This window comes from Uloborus diversus, unplaced genomic scaffold (assembly GCF_026930045.1).
Source record: "Uloborus diversus isolate 005 unplaced genomic scaffold, Udiv.v.3.1 scaffold_218, whole genome shotgun sequence".
Taxonomy (NCBI): domain Eukaryota; kingdom Metazoa; phylum Arthropoda; class Arachnida; order Araneae; family Uloboridae; genus Uloborus; species Uloborus diversus.
The window spans coordinates 116,820-129,425 of record NW_026558371.1 but is presented as its reverse complement, the minus strand read 5'-3'; positions in this window follow the sequence as shown (position 1 = coordinate 129,425).

The window sequence follows — 12,606 nt, the reverse complement described above, 5'->3', positions numbered from 1 at the left end:
TTTCTTTTCTTCAGACTTAAGGGCTTCTTTAATTTTATAACCAAGTTGTATTCTTCTTTTATATATTTTGAAATTAACTAATTGCTTTTTTTTTTCCTGCATTCAAAGTTGTTTGTTACAAAAGCAATCTAAGATTTTTTTTCGTTACATACTGAAATCATTTGAAATAGTTAACTTGTGAACTTAAGAAAATATTTTTATTTTTTTATTGTTAAAATGCGGTATTCGTTCATTAAAACCTATATTCTAGATTAGAGAAAAGCTCCCTATGAATGGATGTCAAATGGTTTCATCTATTTTGCATAAATATGTCAATTAGTTAGATAAGAATCTCTACATTGCTTCTACTCTTTCACTATTACTTGTTATTCTTGCAACAATTATTATACTGTTTGAAAACTTAGTTCAAAATAATTTCAATTACTTTTTAGTTCTATCATAAATACACATATGTTTTTAAGAGTAATTTTAATAGTTTCTTAAATTTCTTATGCTAAGTGGTTTCTGGAAGTAAAGTTTTATTATTTTTTTGAATTTTCTATAATCTTTCCATTTATAAAAATTTAATATACTGTTTTGTTGGTTATTCTTTCCTTCCAAAAAAATTGTCTTGTTTTTTTTAAAACCATTTTATTAAAAAAGCAGCATCTTTTTAAAATATATCTTTAGTTCAACAACTTTACACAACTTAAAACGTTTAAAATACTGCATTTAATACAAACATACAATGGATTTCAAGTGGAGCAAAGAAAGAAAACCATTATCATTGGTAACCTAAATCAGGGAAATTTGGTGAACTTAATCAGGGAAAAGTCAGGGAACTTTTTTTCACAGTTCCTGTCGCCACCCTGTAACATGTCAAAACTCAATCAGTAAAAAAGAAAAAAATTAAGAAATAGGAAAAATATTTGAAATATGAAACAGAACGAAAATATGGCGTTGATGAAACATAATTTCACACAAGTGAACTGTTCAGCTAAAGTTTGAAAATGAAAGGAAAAATAGACAGTTTCTGACAACTAAAGAAAGTTAAAGGTTTTTAAAATGCTTGAACAACTAAAAATGCGTCGAATATAATTACTGCATCTATTGTACAGTACTTTAGTATTGCTACGTACTATACATACCGTACTGTTTCATTTTACGCCACGAAAAACTGTAGCCAGACGTCTGAATGCAGTAAAACTATATGCCCGTCAGCTGTTTTTGTACATCCTATTGTCTACAAGTCGGTGTTTTGCTCGTTTGCAATGATGTCTTCAGCATCGCATTTGGAAAAAAGTCAACCGGGCGTCTGTACTATTCTCAGATGAAAGCTGGTTCAGTCGGTCGTCTAATTGAGGAAGACAACTAACCTGGCATGAGAGTGGTACAGCATACAAGCCGCGAACATAAAAGAAAAGGACTAGTATCCTACAAGTTGTGTCATGATATGGGTAGGATTATGATCAATGACCGTACGTCGCTCATGCTCTTCCAAACTAGACTATGACGGCTAGTGATACATTGATGTTGTTTTACTGCCTCATGTTCACGTGTTCTGTGGTGCTGTGGGCGATAAATTCATTTTCATAGATGGCAACGTTACATGCCATTAGCAATAGCCGTCCAGGAGTGTCTAGCTCATTCAAAATATTCAACCCATTGGATGGCCAGCACGTTCTATGGATCTGAATCATGTTGAAACTGTTTGGGGAGTAGTCTTGCTAGTCGACAACACCCTCCAATAAGCAAGAACACCCTTATCCTGACAGAAGAATTCGATAAATTACCCCAACAGCTACTGGATAATCTTGTGTAAAGCATATTTATGGCGTGTGGAAACTTGCATCACTCTCCATGGTAACCACATCCTATATTGACATTTTACCCCGGAACTTCATGGGACATAATTTAACACGCTTTTATTAGCTTCACCTGTATGTATGTATCTTATCTTGAAACGGAATCATGCAATTCAAATTTCTCCCACTTTCTGCGATCATATTCTTTTGAAATTTGTCACGCGACCTCAGACCCGATGACAATGCAATAATTAACTTTTAATTGTTGATTTACCCAAATTTTAATCAATATTTTGGCATAAATCCAACAATGAAGAAGAAAAAATTAAAAAAAATATTTTAAAAAATGTTCGTAAAAATTATTTAAAAATATCTCTAAAAACCTTTGATTTTTCTACATCAAACAAAATTTGTTCCAATGTTCCAAGATAATTAGAACATGAGTTATAATTGTTTTTAACTAATTTCATGCCAAAATTTGAGTGACCCTTCAATTGGCAATTCTTTGTTGATCAGGCCATTGTTGAAGAAAACTTTTATTAAAATGCATCTCAAATTTTCAAAGTAATATGAATGATTTCCGCACACATGCATCGATGACTGAGATGGATTAGACAAATACTCGACAGGCAATTAATTTATCGGGGCCGTTGAATGTAGCTCATCTATTATATTTTAAGGAGTATAATTACTCTTTTTGGAGTTAGAGAAACCGCGTTTCGAATGCTGCCCCGAGACCTTAGTAGCCTTTTTTTGGGGGCAAATTTCATGAAGTTAAAAGATTTTGAATTATGTTGAAATGAATATTTTTTCGTAAAACAAGTTAAACTAAACAGGAAAAAAATGAAAAATAAAATAATAGTTTAAAAAACTCAAAAAAAAAAAAAAAAAAAAACCACGATTTTGTAGCAAAATGAACTAAAAAGTAAAAAATAATCTTTGGATGATAAGTATACTAACTAGTTGACCAAACACTTTATTTTAATTTAATACAAAAAAGCGTGGGGGCTTCATATCAGTTGTCTTGAATTTCTTCCATTTGTTGTCCATGCAGACAGGGCCGATCCTAGTAGGTGTGCAGAGTGTGCACCGCACAAGGGCGGCCAAAGCAAGGGCGGCCGCAGGCCGCATCATATAGTTCTTTTAATCAAGCAAAATTCATCAAGAATTTCTCACAAGATGAGATAATAAGTCGAATAAATATGCAGAATTTTAAATGTTCAATTATCAAAGTAGGTGACAATTTTCCCACAGCATAGCAAATTAAGAAAAATGGAATATTAGAGCAATGACGGAAATCCCCCCCCCCCCCAAAGCATGAAAGGGTGCCCTCTAAAGGCCACAAATGCTCATCCCCAGCCTCCCAAGCTTTTATTGACCCTTAACAATGAAGACATATTTTATGTTTAAAAAAAATGCTGATAGGATACTCTCGCAAGTATTTCAAACAACAAATTCTGTGTTCAGCAGTCGTAGATTCGTGGAGACTGGAGAGACAATGGAAAATGGCGACTCCCCTGAGAGTCAAACATATATAATAAACGAACTAAAATTTTTAATTTTCCTCCTTTACAACAATTTTTTCTAATTATTAAAATCACGAATGAACTGCCCGGTTTCAGATCAGGTAGGAGGACAGGGCCCTTGCCCCGGGTTACGAATTTTAAGTGTGGCTCCAAAACGAAGATACAAAAGGATGCCTTGACGAGACTAAATAAGGCTTCAAACTGCGTTTTTAGGACTTTAATTCCAGAAAATTTCGCTGGTTGAACCACCGATTTTAAGGATCCAATTAAGTCTCTTATTCACCCTTTCTACCTTAATGTAATCAAACATAGCCTAAAAATGATGGCTCCAAAATCCAAAATGTCTTTTCTGGGGACAGCCCTTCCTAACGTCATCAAAAATTGCTCAATGGTATTTCTCGAATTTCTTTTTTGAAATTTTTGCGGTAGAGGGCCCTGGAAATTCATTTCCTCAGATTAATACCAAAGATGGTCTGAATTAGCGTCTCTAGAGAGGCCCCCAATCCTACCCCCTCTCACTTAACGTATTCATAAACAAACTAAAATTGCGTTTTTCAATCATCAGTTTCGAAGAACTTTGGGGGAAATAATACAGCGGATCCCCCTTTTCTCCAACGTAATCACTATGGCTCAAACTTTTGTTTTTAGATGGTTCCGTGAAGCCACCAAACCCTTCCTACCTAAACTAGCCTGAAATTGACTTCAGTTTCAAAAATCAGTTCTTGAGGACACACTGAATCCCCAACCGCTCTTTGTCCCATCGTTATCAAACAATGCCGAAAATTCGATTTTGTGACTTCCATTTCTAAACAATTCCGGATGGCTTGCGTTAATTTTCACGGCGCTAGGGCATCCAGCATCCCCCATCAATCGGAGACAAGTTTTTAGTTTTTTTTTTTTTTTAGATATTAAAATCAAAAAATAGTCAGATAGATCCGCTGAAGCTTCTCGGTTTCCTTAACGTCACCAAAGATAGTAAAAAAATGCGCTTTTTAGAGCCCTAAAACCCTTTCTTCACAAAAATAGCCTAAAATTGATTTTAATTCCGAAAAATATTTCTCTTAGTTCGGAATATTCTTCCGTTTCTCTTATCGTGTCCAAATCTAGCGAAAAATGTGTTTTTGAAACAATAGTGCCGATAAATTACCAGAGGAAAGATGCCAGACCCCCTACCGTCACCAAGGACAGCTTAAATTTGAGCTTTAAACTTCAATTTTGAAAACTTTCGATAGGACACGACCTAATATCCCACCCTCCAGCAACGTCAACAAAGATAACCCAAAATTGTTTGTTTAAAACTTCCGTTTCAGCAAATTTTCTGGAAGCACGCCGATCCTTTCTAAACTAAGGTCACAAAAAATAGCTGCAATTTAACATCAAATTTCAAAGAATTTTAGGAAATAACTCCAACATTACTTTCCCCTCAAGTCTCGAAAAAAATCCTAAAATTGCAATTTCTGACGTCGATATTGAAAATTTCTCCATAGACCTTGAATGTTCCCGACTCTATTGTCCTTGCAACCAAACACAACCAAATATTAATTACAGCTATTTTTCATACACCAATGTCGAATATTTTCTCGGGTCGATCCCCCCCCTTTCCCCCTCTGTCTTTCCTCTGATGTCACCAAAGTCATACTATAAAATGCGTTTTTACGACTATTCCATTTTTTGTACCAATTACTTTCTTCAAAGATATAAATTGTAGCTAAGCTGTTTTTCTAACTTTTTACATAAATTCATCCTTCTTCTGTTATTTTTCTTTCTTTTTTTTAAAATTAGAACCCAGTAAGCAAAATATCTTGCCTCAGCATTGCATAAAGGTTGACGTGCAAGAAAAATCATCTTGCATTAATGCTGCCTCAATGTTGTTATGTTACTCCATTTATGCTGTCAGCATGCTGCCGCAATATTGACTGACAAGGTGTATGCAGCATAATATCAGGAAAATATCAAGGTATGCTGCTTTTGTAATGTTGCATACGTATTGATATGACAGGATAATATCAAGATGTTGTCATGACAGCATGAAAGCAAGGTCTAGGCAAGATGATCTTGCTTTTGTAATCTTGCATACGTATTGATATGACAGGATAATATCAAGATGTTGTCATGACAGCATGAAATCAAGGTCTAGGCAAGATGATCTTGCTTTTGTAACATTGCATACGTATTGATATGACAGGAAAATGTCAGGATACATTGTCATGACAGTATGAAATCAGCACGTTTGCAAGGTGTTTTATCTATTTATTTTATTTATTTATTTTATTTTATTTTTTGTATTATTTTCACTTTGAAGTCCAGAATTAAATTTCATTCTTTAATTATTTCTGTTATTCTTCAATTTAGTTTTCTAGCCTAAGAATATTTTCTTAAAGCTGACATCTGATCGGAAATTCATAAAAATATATTAATAGTACTCGCAATTTAATTTAAAAAATGAAATTTTCTTCGTTTTGCGTAATACTTGACTTATTTTTTAAATTCATGCTTCTAATTGTATTATAAAGACATAAAATTCCTAGTTAGGAATAATTGCGGAAGTTTTTTAACACATTTAGGAGTATATAAAGCAAAATAATAAATAAGTAAATAAATACAATAAAGTACATTTCCAAATGGATGTCAGCAATGAAAATATACCATGGACAAAACACATGAATTTATCTTAAAGAATAACATAAATAACCATTGAATAAAATTAATCTTACTCATGAGATTGAAGTGATAATACGAAATTCTGGGCTTCATGTCCTTTGTTTCAAAGTCTAGGGACGAAAAAAGTTATTTTCGGACATTTTTAACGTTGATCACACATCGTCTGCGATATGATTTGTTTAGTACTATATTAATAAACAAATGCAGTTATCAGTCATTCACAAGTTATTCCTAAAACTATACGATTCCACACTAATAACTAAGCAACCAACTTAACGAAGCCTAAAGAAATGCAACGCCACGTGCAGCTCCTCTGAAACGACTGAATCAAATTAGAAACATGTGCCACCAAGCAATGCGAGGGACGCTGGGTAGAAAGAATTGTGCGCATGCGCAAGTATCAACGAAGGTCCACCTGTTCTATTGTGTACTAATTACCTTGACGGCGACAGCATGAAATCAATATCATCTTGATGGCGTCAACATGTATGCAATGTTGTTATTGTAAGGTAATATCAATATTGATATTTTAAGATGAATGCAATGTTGCATACGTGTTGTTATTTTAAGGTAATATCAGTATTGATATTTTAAGATGAATGCAATGTTGCATACGTGTTGTTATTGTAATATTGCTTTTTAATCTTTATGCAAGCTTTATGCAGTATGAAACACGTCAATATTGACGCCGTCAGTATAATATCAAGATCTGTCAAGGTTGATGCAAGAAATTTTGCTAGTAGGGAACTTGATACAGAAATTTGAAGAAAGATTTATATAGATTTATATGGGCGTTATAGTCAAAACATGCAAATTGCTCTTCAGGGGCGGCACATCAGGTCTTTGCACACGGGCGGCCGACACCCTAGGATCGGCCCTGCATGCAGAAATGTTAATAGACAGCATCCCACGTTTTTTTTATTACATTAAAATTAAGTGTTTAGTCAACTACTTTATATACTTACCAGCAGCACCCGCACAGCGATGCCAGTGCTAAAAATTTTATGGAAGTCCGTTGAATAAAAAGAAAATTGACGCCCCTCCCCCTCTGATGTAAAATTATCATTTTTCTTTGTATAAAATGCGTGCACACCTTTTCAAAAAAAAAAAAAAAACTATTAAAGTTTCTTTGGAATTAAAAACTTTTCGTCAAATCATTAAATTAGATTAACAGTTGCTTTAAAACTCTATTTAGCGAGTGAAGCGGTTTTTACTGCAATTTAAAATATTTCACCAAAAAAAAAAAAAAAAAAAAAGACATTAAATGCTGCTGCTTATCTTTCAAATGCAAAAATAGTTCCGCAACTCTATTGTTCATCACCAAACTCGCCCAGGAACCACGCTATCGTAATCCATCCGTCTAAGGGGGGAAAAATCCAGTGGAACATCCAAAAATCATCATCAGAAGAAAATGTCGTACATTTCACTCGGATAAAAATAAATCAAGTTTTTCTTTCAAAACAAATTGCCAAAACAATAAATTATATTAATGGGGTTGTCTTAAAGCAATAAGCTTAGACTGAAATGCCCAGGGCCTAACGCGCCAAGCAACCACGCTACCGGAACCCAGCCCTTTTGCAAGTGAAGCGGATGTTTTTTCTTTGGCAATAATAAATGTTTCGCCAAACAAACAAAAAGGTATAAAATCACATTAACAAGTAAACAAAATATCTTGCATCAGTATTGCATAAAGGTTGACATGCAAGAAAAATCATCTTGCATTAATGCTGCCTCAGTATTGTTATGTTACTCCATTTATGCTGTCAGCAGGCTGCCACAATATTGATTGACAAGGTGTATGCAGCATAATATCAAGAAAATATCAAGGTAGACTGCGTTTGTAATATTGCATACGTATTGATATGACAGAATAATATCAAGATGTTGTCATGACAGCATGAAATCAAGGTCTAGGCAATATGATCTTGCTTTTGTAATCTTGCATACGTATTGATATGACAGGATAATATCAAGATGTTGTCATGACAGCATGAAATCAAGGTCTAGGCAAGATGATCTTGCTTTTGTAATATTGCACACATATTGATATGACAGGAAAATGTCAGGATACATTGACATGACAGTATGAAATCAGCACGTTTGCAAGGTGTTTTATCTATTTATTTATTTGTATTATTTTCACTTTAAACTCGAGAATTAAATTTCATTCAATAATTATTTCTGTTATTCTTCAAGATAGTTTTCTAGCCTAATAATATTGTCTTAAAGCTGACATCTGATCAGAAATTCATATAAATTAATTAATAGTACTCGCAATTTAATTTAAAAAATGAAAGTTTCTCCGTTTTGCGTAATACTCGACTTATATTTTAAATTCATGCTTCTAATTGTATTATAAAGACATAAAATGCCTGGTTAGGAATAATTGCGGAAGTTTTTATAGCACATTTAAGAGTAAAGATAGCAAAATAATAAATAAATACAATAAAGTACATTTCCAAATGGATGTCAGCATTAAAAATATCCCATGGACAAAACATGAATTTATCTTAAAGAATAACATAAATAACCATTGAATAAAATTAATCTTACTCGTGAGATTGAAGTGATAATACGAAATTCTGGGCTTCATGTCCTTTGTTTCAAAGTCTAGGGACGTTATTTTCGGCCATTTCTAACAGATCGCACATCGTCTGCGATATGACTTGTTTAGTACTATATTAATAAACAAATGCAGTTATCAGTCATTCATAAGTTATTCCTAAAACAATACTATTCCACCCTAATAACTAAGCAACCAACTTAACGAAGCCTAAAGAATGCAACACCACGTGCAGCTCCTCGTCTGAACCGACTGAATAGAAGGTCGAAGCAGGAAGATGTGCCAGCAATGCGAGGAACGTTGTGTAGAAAGAACTGTGCGCATGCGCAAGTATCAACGAAGATCCACCTGTTCTATTGTGTACTAATTACCTTGACGGCGACTGCATGAAATCAATAAATTTCTTGACGGCGTCAACATGTATGCAATGTTGTTATTGTAAGGTAATATCAATATTGATATTTTAAGATGAATGCAATGTTGCATACGTGTTGTTATTGTAATATTGCTTTTTAATCTTTATGCAAGCTTTATGCAGTATGAAACACGTCAATATTGACGCCGTCAGTATAATATCAAGATCTGTCAAGGTTGATGTAAGAAATTTTGCTAGTAGGGCAGTAGCTTTCAAATCTTTATATATTAAGAACTGCGTTGCCCGGTCAACCTTGAGAATAAAAATTGTGTCAAGTGACATATCCCAGATAGCATTTTTTGCTTGCAGCAAACTTGCAACAAATTTGCTTTGCAATTCTGCAAACTTGCATCAAATTGGATGAGACAAGTCTGCAAGTCAGATGCAAACGAGATGCAAGCTTATGCAAGCCTTGCTTTCCCCACGAAGTGAACTTGCAGCAAGTTTGTCCTGCAAGTCTTACCAAGTTTGCTGCAAGTTCGTTGCAAACCAGTAGAAAAGTCATTTTTGTGGTATCAAACTTGCTGCAAGTTCAAAGCAACTGAAGCTTTGCTGTGACAAGTTTGCTTCAAACTGAGCTTTGTCATATCAAATTTGCTACCAGTTCATATCAAACTTGCATAGCATTTTTTTGCTTGCAGCAAACTTGCTTTGCAATTCTGCAAACTTGCATCAAAATGGATGCGACAAGTCTGCAAGTCTGATGCAAGCCTTGTAGTCCCCACGAACTGAACTTGCAGCAAGTTTGTCTTGTAAGTCATATCAAACTGTTGCAGGTTCATTGCAAATTTGCTTGGGTGCATCAAATTCTGAAAATTTTCTGCAAACAGAAAAGTTTGTTGTACCAAATTTTCCAAATTAGTGAATAAGTAGCCATTTTTAACAAAAAGTATTGTGAACCCACTGCAAACTAGAGAATACTTTTATTGTATTCATTGCAGAAATATTTGTAATCGAACAAACTTTATTGTATTAAAAATTTGAATTTATAATACTGCACTCCTTTGAAAAAAATCAGGTCTCAAAATTAGTAGTATTTCTAGTAAACAATTATTTTAGTTTTAGCAATAACTGTAGAAAAATATTTTACACTATAAAAATATAATTAAATTAAACAATGAATATTTATGTTATGCATCCAAGAGAAGTTTGTAATAGTTTGCAATAAGTTAACAAACAGTACCTTTGATCTGATTCACGAAAATTTGATACAACAAAACTTTTGTTTTCAGAAAATTTGCAGAGATTATAACGCAAAGCTAAACAACTGCTAATTTTATAAAAAAAAATTTCTAAACAAATTCTCATTTGTTTTTTTAATAAACGATTAAAACCTTTTCAAAATTTTATATCCCAATTTACACAATGTAATACACAGTAAAACCTGTGAAGTTGACCGCTTTTTTTCAGGCACGGAATTGGCCCTTTTGTAAGTTGACACTTGTTTAAGTTGACAACGAAAGTAATGCACCACAGGTGGTCAACTTATACAGGTTTCACTGTACTAGCTTTATTTACCAATTAAAATTTGAATAGGGCATTTCATTTTTCTTTTAACAGAAATTCTCATGCATTCATCGAATGCTGTAAATACAATGTTAATTATATACAGGTGAATGTAAACTTAAACCCAATTTGCAAGTAAATTTGAAGACTTTTTTTTTTACTTTATTATTTACTATGTAGGATCTGATTCAGGCGTAAAAAGTTTGCTAATGTGTGATCATACATTCATCTAATTTTATGAAGAACAGTTGATTATCAAGCAGATGAACACAAAACAAATCCCAAATTCAACGTAACATTATATTATTATTAAATAAATTAATTTGTTTTTGGATATTGAACTGGCATTTAGTTCACGGTCTCATAGCGACCTTCTAACAAATTTGAGCACAGGAAGTAAGGTATAGGTCAAATTGTACTGAATAACATTGAATTGATACAGTAGACTTCTCCAGAAATGTTAATTTTTGCTATTATTTTAATTAGAGACGTACCGAGTACTCGGTAACTACTCGGTACTCGGCCAATATGCCGAGTACTCGGTACTCGGCCAAATTTTGATCAGATACTCGGCCAATACCGAGTAGTTGCAAAAAATTGAATGTATTAAAATTTACAAAAAAGCTCAAGCATATATAATTTTCTTCAACCATTTACAATTCAAATTTAAATTTTGAGAATAATGAAGTTTGAAATACTTCAATGGAGTAAATCTTGGCTCGAATGTCTTGAAAGTTAATAAAACTTTTTTGTTAAAAATTGTGCAAATATGGAATTTTTGCCACAAACTAAAATTAGTTATAAGATATATAAAAATACCTTAGCTTTAAAAATAAAAGGAAATAAAACAACGTTAGAAGCACAGTGCAGGATCACTGCAGACACGTGTTTTGGCGTTACGAGGAATTTCTTTTTCAATGCACAAAATGTGAGCTCGTTGATTTAAAGGCAACCAGCAAAAGTCGAATTTTTTGTCGTATGCGTTTACATTCTTTAGTTCACATGTTATGCACTGAAAAGACGATCCCTGTAACACAGAAAAATGTGTCTGCAGTGTTCCTGCACATTTGTTTTTTTGCTTTTAAAAATTATTTATGTTTAGCGAACTAGACCTATAATGAATAAATTTGTACAATTTGTTTTAATTCCAACTTGATAAGTCATACTTTTATTTATTCATTTTTAGTTTAAAAAATATTATTTTTGCAAAATTTTGTAGTTAAATTTCAGCAGGAATTTAGTTTAAATACTATTATATGGACAAGGAGGTCTATACTACTATTTCAATAAGTTCAAAATTCATCGGTGTGTGTCGGTGGTCCTTCTTTCAACATAATTAGTACTGGGAAACTCGGCCGAGTAGTGAAAGGCCGAGTTACTCGGTAACTCGGTACTCGGCCGAGTAGTAAAAGGCCGAGTACTCGGTACTCGGCTACTCGGCCAAAGTGCTACTCGGTACGTCTCTAATTTTAATAAAATATACTTGTTAAAATATACAATTCAAACTAAATTATATGGAGAATAAATTACTAGTAAACTGTTTTTTGGACTTTTTTTTTCTATGATATAAATGTATGGCACAAGCATCAATTAAATAAACTTTTACTCTACGGAGACTTTTCAGTTTTGTGGTAACCCTATTCTCAGAAAACACAAAATAAATTTTAAAAGACAGTTATAATAAATCAATACAGCCTGTTTATCAGAGGCGTAGCTAGACCCGACTTTCGGGGGGGGTTTCTTCATTTCTATATATATATATATATATGTGTGTAAATTTTTTTTGTATTAAAAAAAATAAGAGGGCGATGAATCTTACATACTTTGGAATGTGGTGCTCCAATTCCGATACTTGTGTCAAACAAAACAAAAGCAAAGAATTTTTTATTTTTTTAATGTTGTGGAAAATTCAAAATTTTTTTTCTTTTCCCTCCATTTCATTTAAAGTGAAATTTTCTAGCAATGTCTTGTCAAAACCAGTCTATCCAAATCAGGGGGAAATCAAATATCTGATGAGCGTGTTCCGTTCATTTCAGTGTGACTGCTTAATTTAGAGGCTAACACACATCTACAAAAGCTGGCATCCCTGAAAGCTAATAGATACTTAAATTTCCGCCTGTAAACTGGATGTTTGTCTTTCAATCTCATCGA